Below are 13,703 nucleotides of genomic sequence, written 5' to 3'. Positions count from 1 at the left end.
GGGGAGTCAGGGCCCCAGCTCTGCAGTGACTCACTGCACCCAAGCTTTGGTCTTCCAGGGCTCCATTCTAGACCTTTCCCAGAGTCTCTTCTTCGGCTCTGATGTTCTAGGCTTTAAGAATACTGGGGACCCAGCCATAAAACGTCAACTTCGTGAAGAGTGATCTAGTCAGAGTTACCCATGGAAGCCCCAGCCCAGCCCCAAGTGGGCAGGGTCCGGAGGAAATTTGTTTTCCTAGACCCTGCTCCTGAGCCCTGTGCTGATGCCTGCCACTGGGTCCACCCCGGCCACTGCCTCCTGCTGGCCGGGCTCCTCTCCACACACTGGTATCCCACACAGCTGTCCCGCACCCACCGCTTCGCCACGCGTAACGTCCTTGGGGGAGCCGGGCTCAGCCACGCCTTCTTCACAGCACCGTTGCCTCCCACATCTGGGTGCTCATTTCTCCGCACACTTATTTCTTGGTGGTCTAGTGCAAAGCTGCTCAAACAGCCAGGGCTGAGTATCTGATCACCCAAGTGGCAGGAAAGCCAGCCATCTCCTGTCTCCTCCCGCTGCCCCCCCCCCCCCCCAGCACCAGGCCCTGGACCCCTGTCCCCAGCAACCCTCTGGGCCCTCTCACACCCACCCCACACCGCGTCCATCCAACTGCAAGCGAAGCTCTTATTCTACACGAAAGGTGTGACCACGAGATGACCAGGACGAAGGTTTCTGTAGGGGACAAGCAATGACAAAGGACAGAATGTGACAGGCTTTCTTGGGGAACAGAGAGGCCAGTGGCCTCAGGGGCGAGCCCATGGCTTGAGCTGGGTGAGGGGATCCATGCCTGGCTCAGCAGAGAGCCCTGGTGGCAAGAGCATCAGCGGAGGGGAGAGAGCCCCTGCGGCCGGGGGACAGATGCATGCTTCGGGTTAGCACAGGGTAGTGGTCACGGGCTGTGACCCCCGGAAGGGCATGACCAAATGGAGCAACTGCCCTGCCTGCAAGGCAGCAAGGCTCTACCGCTGCTTCCTGGAGCTGCCCTCTGGCCCAAGCGAGGACTGGACGGAGGGTCAGCCAGAGCAGAGCCCCTTCTTCCTTCTCTGAGCCCTGACATCACCATGGCAACAAAACTCCCCTGGGATGGCTGGGGGCCAGGCAGTGTGAGCTGGGGGCTGGCAGCTCAGGTAGGAGCTGACCCAGACGTGGTGATGGCAGGCCTGAGAGACGGATGAAGAGGGCCAATGGCCCTGTGGGTGGTGGGGCCCCAGGTGGCGGGTGGGAGCCACACCTCCCTGCTCTGATCCCAGTGCCCAGGACATCACGGCTGGCACCACATCCCAGTCCATAGGGGCAGCGGGGTCCTCTCTCCGAACCAGCCTGGCCACACCGGCCCCACACCTGGCAGAGGTGGTGCTTCTTTAATGATTAAAACATTCCAGCTCTCTGGGCCCTGGTTTCTAAGATGACTACGAAGAGAACAGCGGCCGTTCCAAACCAGCCCGCGGCCACGTGCAGCCTATTCCTGGCAGCAGCTGCACCCGCTGTGCGCCCGACAAGTTTGTCATTGGAGGCAGGAGAGGCCGCAGCCATTGGGGCATCTCCGAAAGCCGGCCTGCTTCCCGGCTGCACATGGGCAAGGGCTGTGTGCGCTGGGCCCTCCCCCAGGGGTCAGGAATGCTCTCCTGAGGCCGGAAGGACCCAACACCCCACCCGTCACCTCCTGCACCCCACCCCACCCGTCACACCCGCGAGTGCTGCCCCAGCGCCGCCACCACAGCCCGCGGGAGGAGCCACGTCCTGAGGACTGAAGGAAGTTCTCTGGGGGAAGTAAATGGAAATCATACTTTTAATAAATGGAAGGCAGATTACACACCATCGCGTTATGAGGAGGTATGTTTTAATGTGAAAGATGGTTTGCCAAGCATTCCAGGTTTATTTGAGTCAAAAACAAGATCAGACATTTGAAGACATGATTTGAGGGCCAGAGAGCCCCCTGCTCTGGAGGTGTGAGCCCTGGGCACATTCTCGGGGCCCAGAGCTCATCCCGCTTTCCCTGCGGCCTGGCAGGGGAGAACCGCAGGGGAGGAGGCCCTTCTCTGCGGTGGGAGGCCGGTGGGCTGTCCAGCAGGATCCCGCCTCAGTGGAGTGACCTCCGGCCAGCAACGCCCTCCCAGGCCAGGTCAGCGGTTAGGCATCGCTGCCAGTGGGAAGGGAGTTTCCGTCACTCTAAGTCCCCGCCCTCCTCACCTCACCTCCTCTGGCGGCTCCCCCCACCCAACCCCGAAGGGGAGCAGATTATCTTCATTCTCCTACTCTCAATCCTCCAGCTCTCACTTGTTCACATTCGGCCCCTCACTTGTTCACATTTCTTGTTCTGCAGTCTGACTTTGGTGGAGGTGTTGATGAGCTGCCTGTCCCTGCAAGCTTTCCTTTCAGGCTTTCCCTGGCCTAACTGGCTGCAGGGGAGCTGGGGCAGGGAGGGGCGCCTACAGGTCACATGAAGCAGTGAGGGCACTAAGGGGGAGGGATTGGAGAAGGGGGTGGGATTGGAGAAGGGGGTGGGATTGGAGAAGGGGGTGGGATTGGAGAAGGGGGTGGGATTGGAGAAGGGGGTCTCTGCGGTTGAACCAGGCCTCCCAGCCAGGGGCCAGGGATGGCCCCCCAGCACCACTTGCTAATCACATAATGCCAAGTGCTTCCCAGATCCACCTTCCGAGAAGCAGAATCCATTTGTCCTGTTTTATCGCTTTGCCCAGAGCCACAACTCAGCTGGGACTGCCTCAGCTGGGACCAGACACGGGACTCGTAACTGTCTCTCTCTGGGGCAGGACCATGTCTTTACAGGAACCAGGAGCCGGCACAGCTGCAGCTGGCGGCTCTGCAGCATCGTCACTATTTGAACAGATGCTGTTACAGAAAACCGGAATAAATCGAGCAATGCTCGGAGAGTTTGGAGTTACATTTATTACGCGCGGGCCCAGAGGAAAATGTCTCTCAAATTCTGGGCCCCAACATGGAGGAATTTTCCCTATTTATATGTTTTTAGCTTCTTTGTCTTCCAAATATGAGGTGTTTCCAGCCCCCCGTTTGCAAGTTCTTAAAGAGCCCCTCTGTGCTGGGGCCTTGAGACCTCAACCAAAGGCCAGCACTGATAATTTCGTCTGGGGAAGGTTTAATGGCCTCTCTGAAGTGGGAATAGTCTTATTTTCCTTTTTAAGCAAGCATTTACAGAAGCCAAATAGCAGGGTTAAAATTTCAAACAGCAGTTTTTGTATAAGGTGGATGCCTCAATGCATCCTGAGCACTTAGCACCGCCAGGCACTGCCCAGGCCAGAGTGTACCAGCCTCTGCCACTGTGTGCCCCGCACACAGCCTCTGGCGTCTGGCAGGCTCCTCTCTGAGGGGCGGGAGAAGGGGTATGTAGGACCAGAGCTGTATGGTGGACCAAGCAGAGGCCAGAATCACCCTGCCCCCGCCACTCATGGCAGAGGAGGGAACTGGGACAGGAAGGAGGCATGGCCAAGGCTCCAGGCTGAGGTGCTGGGCGTGGCCTCATCTGTCCGTCATCATTTCAGGGAGGGGCCATCAGGTTTCCCCTGGGGTTGGAGAGGAAAGGTGAGCCCTGAGCTCCTGATTCTGCAATTCTTCTGCTCTTGCATCTCCTCTCTTCTCCCCCTTCTCTATGGACATTAGCTGGGGCTGGACACAGCCCTCTGTCCTCCCCGGCTGTGTCCAGCCCCAGCTAATGTCCATAGACACCCAGCCCTCCAGCCGAGGAGCCGGGGCCAGCCGAGCCCTCTGAGCCAGATGGGCGGCTCCCCGGTGTCTCGGGCTTCGCTGTCAGCACTGAGGCCACTGTCACCACGTGTTGGTAAATGAGTTTTGAACTCGGGGGACGGGGGGAAGGGGGTTGGGGGCTTTGACTAAAACACCCTGCCTGACGCTTACACAAGACATCTGCACTGGCCTCCTGCCTGTCAGCTCACGTGGGATGTAAGCAGAGATCTTTCCAGGACACCAATCGCCTCTTTCTCCGCCCCAAATGGTGCTGTGGCCGCAGAGGCAGTTCCCTGAGTGTGACAGACACCGTGTGTTCCGGGCCAGCCCGCTCTCTGTGCTCTGTTCCCTGAAGCAGCCTCTCTCCTTACCCCGAGGCAGGCCTGCCCTGTTCCCCAGCACCTCCTGCCTCATCACCGCCCTCGTCCAGCCGCACGTGTGTGTGTGTGTGTGTGTGTGTGTGTGTGTGCGTGTGTGTGTGTGTGTGCGTGTGTGTGTGTGTGTGTGTGGGGGGGGAGCCCAGGTCTGTGCCCAGCTGGCTGCAGCGGCGCCACGGGGACTCTGGAGACGCTCGCCCGCCCCCACCGCCCAGGGGTGAGGGTGAGAGTGCAGGGCTGCGCCCAGCTCGCTGTCCGGTCCCCGTGGTGGGCGGTGGGCTGGGGAGGGGAAGCTGCCCCCTCCTCACACCCCCAGAGGGGCAGAGAGAAACTGCCTCAGGAGCAGTTGTCTCTAATTGTTACCAAACTTTTGCAAAACAAGAAAAAACAAAGAAATAAAAGCAGTAGATAATTAAGCACATAACTGTACACACCACTTGTTAATTAAGCTTTTACTCCTGGAACCTGACAGAATCTGCTCAGAAGGTGATAGCGGCGGGGCTGTGGCATATGGCGGGCCATCTGCACCACGAGAGCTCTGCGGTGGCACCTCCCGGCCTGCGCGGGAGACGCCGATGCCCTCCTCATTTGCAGCTGTGGCCAGGGCAGACGGAGGCGGGGGGTGGGGGGGCGCGAAGGGGGGGACCGCGCAGGGGCAAAGGAGGCCTCCATTGTCCTCAGCTGTGACTTACTCCGCGGAGAGATCCTCTTCATTCTGTGCCGAAGGGGAGAGGACGCACGAGCGAAGAGGAAGCAATGCCAGGCAGAGCCACTGGGCTGCGCCATGGCGCCTGCGCAGGCCGGCCTGTGTGCCCCGCCTGCCTGTGCGCGGGGGCCAGGCTAGGGCCCTCTGGGGACCCCTCTGGCTGTCTGTCTGTCTGAGAGCGGTTCCTAAGGCACAGGCTGCCAGGGGAGAGGCGGCCTGCCGGCCGGGACCACTCCTCACTGAAAGGCTCATGCTCAGGGTGGGAGTCACAGGCCTGTGGGCAATCTTTTCTCTCCCTTTCTCCAAAATGGTGCCATTTAAAGTGCAACCCATAGAATCAGTAATGGGATGCTGGGATTCTCTGTGTGTGCAGAATTGGGACATCCCCGAGCATCGTCACCCCCACCTGCCACGCTCCAGGAGCTCGGCACCCCGTGTGCGGGTGCCCTGACTTCAGGGAGGTGGAGTGCCTGGCCCCGTCTCTGCCAGGGGCTAGGGGACACCCCTCCTACCGACATCTCTCCTCAGACCCAAGGTAGGGAGAGACAGGCCCTGAGAGGGAGCAGAGGGTGCAAGCGGGGACGGTCTCCCCTGGCAGCCACTCCACCATTGCCATTGGAGTTTCGGGTCTCAATGGCCTCTCGGATCCCACTCCCCCACCGTAAGCGGAGATGAATGGCCTCCCTGGCTGATTGCCTCCCTGGCCGCGCTGGGTTGATGCAAGACCCGGGAGGATGATGCAAAAAGTCTATGAAACAGTGGGAGGTCCACTTATGGGAGGAATTATTGTTATTAATAAGCCTTTAGCCCATGAGCTTGCACTGGTTGTCAGGCAAGCTGGCCTCACACTGCACCCCCCCCACCCCCCCACTGTCCTCTGGCAGCGCTCGCCTCTCCATTCTAAGGGCCTTTCCGGTTCTGCTGCTCATGCTCTCAGGGTCTGGCACGAGGGGCTCCGCAGAAACTGGCCACTGGAAGGGGCCCCTGGGAACTGGGGCTCCTTGGGGTCAAGGACACTGGGTGGAGAGGCCTCCTGGAGATGGGCTGTTGGGACCCAGCAGGGCTCGCAGCCCGCGCCTCTGCCTGCGGGCTTGCTCCTCTCCACCCGCTTCCTCCTCAGGACAGGGCTCCCCTTGGCCTGTCAGTGAGGCCCCACAGTACACAGCATGGTGACCTGGGTCAGAGGGAACGCCCTCTCCCCCAAGTTTAGAACCCGCCTGCCCGAACCCAGGCCAGGCCCCCAGCCTTTCTCCTCTGGAGCCAGAAGCGGGGATCCCCTCCCTGCGGGAGCTGCACATGGGCTTCCAGGCCGCGGTGCCCTCCCTGCCCCTTCCCGTGGGCGAGGAATCCCGCTCCAGCCTCCCTCCTGCAGACCCTCCTCGTCGGCAGCTGCTGCTCATGGCAAATGGAGGCAGGTGGGGGGGGGGGGCTGCGCAGGGGCAAAGGAGGCCTCCGTTGTCCTCAGCGGTGACTTGCTCCCTCCACAGTGTCATAGTGTTCCAAGAAATCCCTCGTTGGGCCCAGGGACGGCTGCCTTCATTAGTCTCATCACCCCCTACCCCCTCTAGGCCTGTCCGGCAGGTCCAGGGCCCTCTGGGCGCCGCCCTGCCCTTTCGCCAGTGCTTCAGAGCTCGGTTCTCCCGCCCATCATTTTACAGATGAGAAGCAGGCCCTGGGGGGTTGGGGGGTGGTTTCCAGGACAGAACCGCAAGTCTCCAGGGAGGGATGAGGCCACTGCATTTCTAGGAAGGCAGTGCTAAGGGCCGGAGCACCTTTTAGACACGGTCCCTGCCCAGCCGGGAAGTCTGAGCGGAAACAATGTGGGGTTAGACTTGGTCTGGGTGGAAGCTGAGAGGTGGGAAGTGAAGGCGGAAGAGCGGAGCGGGGGGAGCTCAGGGCCAGGCCCGGGCTGCAGACACGGCCTGTGGCCTTGAAGCTGAGCGGAGGGGAGCCTCCGGGGCCGCAGCCCTGCTCGGCTCTGGGCTGGGCCAGCTTTGCCAGCACAGCTGCCAGCGGAATCGAATTGGGCACAGACCCTGAGCTGAGGCCCGGGGCATGCACAGGAGCACCACAGACCCTCTTGGGAGGGGCATGTCGGCTCCAAAGCTTGGCGCCTCTTGGCTGAGGGGTGGAGAGAGCAGCCCCTTTTGCGGTCCTTACCATGAGGACCTCGGGTGGAGAGGTGAGAAAGTGAAGTGGGAGTGTGGGAGGAGGGGTGCATTCTGGGAAAGTGAAGCCAAGCACGAGAGTAGGGGGGTCGACAGGTGAGGGGCACTGGCTCCAGGCTTGGGACCCTCTCTCTTCCTCCCACCTCACCCCTGCAAACAGCTTCAGATGTCCCCACGGGTGTCAGGGTGCCGGTGGGGGTGGGGGAGGGGGTTGGGATGGCAGACAGCAGCACAGAGTGCCCACTGGACCTCCCAGCACCCCAAGCCCACCCCATCTTGCACACAGGGTCCCCAGGGACATTTCCTCAGCCACCCAGTGTGGCCACCGCACCTGGCCCGGCACTGGGAGGCTCTGTCGGCCAGAACCCATTTGGAGCTGCCACAGGTGCAGCCGGGGCCAGCCAGGGAGATGGCCCCAAGGGAGCAGCACCCACGCTGCCGGTATGAGGTCATCCTCCCGCTGGGCACCTGCGGCTGCTCTGGGCGCCAGCTCTCCCCTGCCCACCTTCCCTCTCCTCCCGGCTCCAGAGGCCTCCAAGCCAGGCCTGAGGAGGAGGCCCGCTGTCCACTCTCTCTGCCCGCTGCCCGCTCCCTCTGCCCTGCCAGCGGGAAGGGCCCTGAGCAGCAAGGGGCTCCGGGCCTCGGTGGAGCACCAGCCCCCTGGCCCGACCTTCTCAGCTTCGCCCACTCCCACCCGCCTCGCCCCACGGGGGCTTCTCGGAAGCCCCAGAGGAAGAAGCACATTAGCAGCCCTGCTGCCCTCCCTGGGCGCCCCCCCGCGGACCAGAGCTGCGCAGCCCTGCTCATGGGGCCTCCCCACGTGCCCCCTCTCCGCACCCTTTCCCTGTGGGAGCTGCACTGGCACTTCCAGGCCGCGGTGCCCTCCCGGCCCCTTCCCGTGGGCGAGGAATCCCACTCTGACCTCCCTCCTGCACACCCTCCTCATCGGCAGCTGCTGCTCATGGCAAATGGAGGCAGGTGTGTGTGTGTGGGTGTGGGTGTGTGTGTGGGGGTGTGTGTGTGGGGGTGTGTGGGGGGGACTGCGCAGGGGCAAGGAGGTGAGGGAACCCGTGCAGCCATGGAGAAGAGTCCCCGTGATGTTGGAGGTAACCTTCTCCAGGAACAAGCACACTCGCCCAGCCCCGGGATGCGGGAGGCCAATGAACCACGGGATGTGCAGTTAATCTCCAGAGATCTCGCTGGGAAATTGTGATCCGTTGCCCGCGGTGCGGGCAGCCCGGGCTGTGCGGTGTAATCTGCGTGCTCTCTCTGCGGGAGGCCGCGGTGCCCAGGAGAGCGTGGCGCTGCCTCTGGTGTCTCCTGCAGGAAGAGCAGGCAGGGCGGGCGCCTGGGCAGATCCCCAGCTCCGCTTCTCCCCGAACTGGCCTATACTCTTTGGGCATCTCCAGAGAAGTTCCCAGAGGGCCCCAGGAAATGCACACCCCCCCACCTGTGGTGAAACCCCCCCTCTCTCCGCACCATCTCAGACAAGGAGGCACAAGCTTGTGCTCAAGAGTCTTCAAAGCCAGAGACTCATTTACCCCTCATCTGCCCTCCCCAGACTGTGGGCTCCTTCCACCCCTCCCCTGCCCGGGCCAGCAGGGCAGGCTCACCACCTTCCAGTGACCCACGATGCTCCCTCCCTGGGGGGTGGGGGATTCCCCAGGGCCCCAGCTGAATGCCATCTCTTTGTTTAGGCCAAGGCGGTGTCCTCTTTCCAGCCTGGGCACGCCCACATCACCAAGGCCGCACGCTTGACTTCTGCTCCTGAGAGCACAGGCTCAGGGAGGGCGTTGCGCTGGTTGTGGGGTGGAAGGGCGCTGCTGGTTGGGTCATGGGCAGGGCCACCTCCTGTCACCGAGGACTGGGCGGGGCCACCAGCCTTAGAAGAAGGGAACCGAGATGGTTGGCGGCTCAGAGGGTCTGGGCCTGGGCACTGGTTCCAAGCTGCAATCTCACGAGGGACCCGTCTAAAAGCAGATGCCACTGCCCCTTAGATGGAGAAATAGCGCATAACTCCCTTCAGCAGGCGAGAAAGGAACTAGGAAACCCCCTGGCAAGTGGAATGAGGAAACTCAGACCAACGGCTGGACAAATGGCCGAAAGGCTGAGTAATTAACAGCTGATAAATTATAAACTATCCCCTGAAACAAAGATACTTCAGAGCAGTGGTCTACACCTCTTCCCCCCCTCACCCCCCCCGCCCCCAGCCAACATACCTGAGAGCAGAGGTTTATAGGATAGGTGTATACTGCTAACCAAAACCTAAGAGCAGGCGATTTAAATCACCTTAGTCAGGAAGAGAAATAACAAAAAACACCCTAAAACCAAAGCCAGAGTAATCCAAGGTAAAGACAAAGTAACCAGAGAGTGACCCCTGACCCCATCTGCACTCATTTTGGCACATGAGCACCCTGAGCACACACCGGAAATCTAATGCATAGTCTGTTGAGACCCGCCCTGGGCCCCCCTAGAATTCCCACCCATAGGAAATGGACAAACCCTCGGACAAAGGGTGCCTGCGCGGACTTTGGATTTCTTCATCCTGAGCTTCAGTAAACTTACTCTCACCCTCACCTGGGCCGAGTCTCCAACGGCTTCCTGCTGGCCCGGGACTCGCCAGGGCTGGGACCCGTCCTGGTGTCAAGACCAGAGCGTCACATGGCGTGCCTCGGCGCGTTCTCCCTGAAGGTGGGTCACGTGGGGACGGGAGTGTAACTGGGCGCTTGTGGCTGGAGTCAGACTGGAGGGAGGGGCGTGCGACTGCACGTGTGTAGTTCTTTACTGAGAAAATGTTGACACCAACAGAACAGCTGGGGAGGGGCTTTGGTGAAGAGGCAGAGGGAACCTGCGGCCACAGTGGGCTGTTTGCCTTCTTAGCTGCCCAGCGTCTGACTGAACCTCTTCTGCCTGGAGGCCACCCCCAATAAGAAGCAGAAAGCCTAGCCAAAACCGGTTTGGCTCAGTGGTAGAGCGTCGGTCTGCAGACTGAAAGGTCCCAGGTTCGATTCCGGTCAAGGGCATGTACATTGGCTGTGGGCACATCCTGGTGGGGGGTGTGCAAGAGGCAGCTGGTCGATGTATCTCTCTCATTGACGTTTCTAGCTCTCTATCTCTCTCCCTTCCTCCTCTCTGTAAAATATCAATAAAAAATGTATTAAAAAAAAAGCAGAAAGCCTGCCTCCTGTTACAGAACAGCAGGTGTCAGATGTTCACCTTTCTACGCTCCTTTTCCCCTTCCCCTCCCCTCCCCTTCCCCTCCCCTCCCCTTCCCCTCCCCTCCCCTCCCTTTCCCTCCCCTCCCCTCCCCTCCCCTCCCCCCTCCCCTCCCCTCCCCCCTCCCCCCCTCCCTTCTCCCCCCCCCTCCCCTTTTTCCTTTACTTTTCTGTTCTTTTCTTTTTTTCTACATCAAATACGACTGCCCTTCAGACTGAGCTGCAAGGAGCTGTTTAACGGCGTCCGCAGAAGGCGGGCCCAGTAAACGCCATAGCCAGGCATAGTCTTGCTCAGTTGCCCTGAGCATGAGCTTGAGTCCTTCAGCGTCTCTGGCGTCCGGCAGGCTTCTCGCGCTGGCTGTTTGGCCAGAGCAGCGCCTGTTTCACACTCCGGAGGCGGGAGGCGTGAGCACAGCTCCTGGTTGACTTGCAGTCGGAATGCAGGAGCTGCTTCCCTGCTTGAGCTGGCAGCCTCGCCGGCCGGTGTGAAGCGCTCACAGGAGCCACAGGAGCGAGGCGTCCCTGCCGCCCCACCCTGAGGCCTTTAGGAAGGGGAACGCGGATGGACCTGTGTCCCGGGAGACTGCGTTCTGGCTCCACAAGTTGCTCCATCTTGTGGCCGGTTCCAGGAAATAGACTCGCTTGAGACGGACCTCCCTGGACGAAGGCCCCCGTCACATCGGAGTCACCTCAGCCAAGTGGCACGGAGCCCGCCTGCGCCATGAACGCGGCCGGCTGGCCCCACAGGACGCGTTCCCCAGCTCTGGTGGGCGGTGGGGTGGACTGGTGCCCACGCCTCTCCCCGCAGACCAGGGGCCAGCTTCCCTCGGGTCCGGGATGTGTCCAGGCCAGCAGTTGGGGGTGCTGGCCGGATGGTCATTGAATCGCTTCTTATCACTCCAGAGGGCTTTGCTGTGTTTCCTTACAAGGACTTGCCAATCCTATTTCTCCTGTCTGGTAAGGTGACCCCTTTAAGACCGCTGGTGCCACTTTGCCCTCAGCATCCGGAAGGCTCCCATCAGGTTTGACGAGGTCCCAGACAGCAGGTCACCTGGGATACTTGAGGGAAGACAGCAGGACAGTCGCTGGCATGCCGGCTGCTGCCCGCCCACAGCTCTGAGCAGCTCTGGCTGCGTTCCCCATGCGGGGCCAACTCCACCTGGCTCCAGTGTGACCCTGTGTCCTCCACCCCTTCTCCTTGGCTGTGGTTCCAGCGCCCCAGGCCTCGCGCAGGTGCTGGGGATGGAGAAGCCTCCATTCTGGCGACTGTGGTGGCCTGGCCATGCCCGTTTCCAAAGTCAGCTGGTTTTCCAAGAGCGTCTGGAGCCTCCAACCCCGTGCCTGTCTGTCTGCTGTGACTCCCCCAAGCCCATGGGGCTTCGGACACTGCTCTGGTCCACGGCGTTCAGGCCGCGTCCTCTGGCCCCTGAGAGGCTGAGCCTCCTGGGGGTGCCCTTTAATAAACGCCATCCTGCTCAGACCCACTGGTGTCCTTCTCCGCGACCTGAGCGGTGACCCTTGGCACTGCACCTGTCAGCTGTTCAGAGCCCCACCTCTGGCGGGTGGCACAGCTTGGACGCGTCCTGAGCTGTCAGTGCGCCCCACCTGCCCCTCTGTCTGCCCAGGGAGAGAGGTGGGAGCGGTGAGTGCATGAGAGTGTAGGGGGGACCCCACCCTGCCAGCCCGGGGCCAGGACGGCTTCTTGGAGACGGTGGGCCAGAAGCCTGAGCAAACTGAATGGGCTGAGAGGACGGACACGTTATACCGACCCTGGCGCCTTGGGCAATAGAGGTAGGAACGGTCTTGGAATCAGGGATGTGGCCCTTGGGTCAGTGTCTCCCCCCCCCCCCCCCCCCCCGACCCCTGGCTCTGAGCGGACAGCAATGAGGTACAGAAAAGAGCCCTTGGCCACAATGAACTGCTAAGATGCAGAAAAATTGTTTTGAATATTAAAATTACAGATCTAACGCTACTAGGAGCATGAGTCAGAGTTTGTGAAAGCAGTACGGATATTGATTTATTCCCAGAGCCATCAAGACTCCTTGAAAATAATTGGAGTTGACATTTCCATTTCTGAAGCTAAATGTTGATATCACACAATGCAAAGCATATGCCTGGGATGGGCTGTGCTCTGGAAAGCATTAGAACTATCACCAACATCTACAGATCCCCTCATCCACTCCCTCCCCATCTCCCCCCTCCCCCAGCCCCCACCTGCCAATGGACAGGCCTCAGAGGATGGAGGACAGGCTCAAACTGCCTGCCAGCTCAGCCAGGTCCTGGCAGTGAGAGCTGCTGCATCCCTGCTCCTCTGGAGGAGGAAAGGAAGTTAGGGAAGAGAGGGAGAGAGGGGAGAGAGGGAGGGAGGGAGGGGAAGAGAGGGAGGGAGGAAGAGAGGCTGAAGAGGGAGCAAGGGGAAGGTGTCCACAGAGCTGCAGCCCCCACGCTGGCAGGAAGGCCAGTCTCCGCTTTTCTGGAGGCAGCCCATGCAAGAAAAGTCGTTTTGGATATTAAAATTATAGATCTAACGTGGTCAGGAGAGCCCAGGGCCAAGAGGCCTTCATTTGCTGATGGCTTTGCTGTCTCCTCTCTGGAAGCCACACCTCAGCGTCATCTCATCCTCCAAGGCGGCTGCCCTGTTGTCTCTGCCCCCATTTCTCCGTCAGGCACACTGGCCTATCACCTCTACAAAGCCCTGGAGGGGGAGGCGCTAAGATGGTGGTTTTAAAGCATCGGAGGCCCTGCCAGGCAGGTTAGGTGTCATTGTGGTACACCAAGACTGTGGGTTCCATCCCCAGTCAGGGCATATATATTCATGCATATCCACCAATGAGTGCATAAATAAGTGGGACAACAAATCAATGTCTCTCTCTCTCTCTCTGCCCACTCTCTCTCTAAACAAAGAAAAACAAAAATAAAACAGCAAGATGGGGACCCATTGGTGAGCAGTAAAATCAATTTCATGGGCTGTGAGAAGCATTACAAACAACAAACATCAGATGGAATATATCAGAGTGTAGGCAGGCAGTGAAGGGTACGGTTCCAGGTACGGGTGAGTTATGTCCATGCACATGTAGGCACTGTGTGATATTTATTTCACAACAATTGCAGTGTGCCTGTTGTAGGCAGGATTTTCCAAATTTCTGCATTTAAAAAAATATATATTTTTATTGATTTTTTACAGAGAGGAAGGGAGAGAGATAGAGAGCTAGAAACATCGATGAGAGAGAAACACCGACCAGCCGCCTCCTGCACACCCCCCACCAGGGATGTGCCTGCAACCAACGTACATGCCCCTGACTGGAATCGAACCTGGGACCTTTCAGTCCGCAGACCAACGCTCTACCACTGAGCCAAACCGGTTTCGGCTACATTTCTTTTTTAAAAAGTACATTTTTATTGATTTCAGAGGAGAGAGAGAGAGGAAACATCAATGAGAATCATTGATCCGTTGCCTCCTGCAAGTCCCATGCTGGGG

The sequence above is a fragment of the Pipistrellus hanaki genome (genome assembly GCF_964339955.1).
Source record: "Pipistrellus hanaki genome assembly, chromosome: 7".
Lineage (NCBI taxonomy): Eukaryota > Metazoa > Chordata > Mammalia > Chiroptera > Vespertilionidae > Pipistrellus > Pipistrellus hanaki.
The sequence above is the reverse complement of the archived record's forward strand: the minus strand, read 5'-3'. Positions refer to the sequence as shown.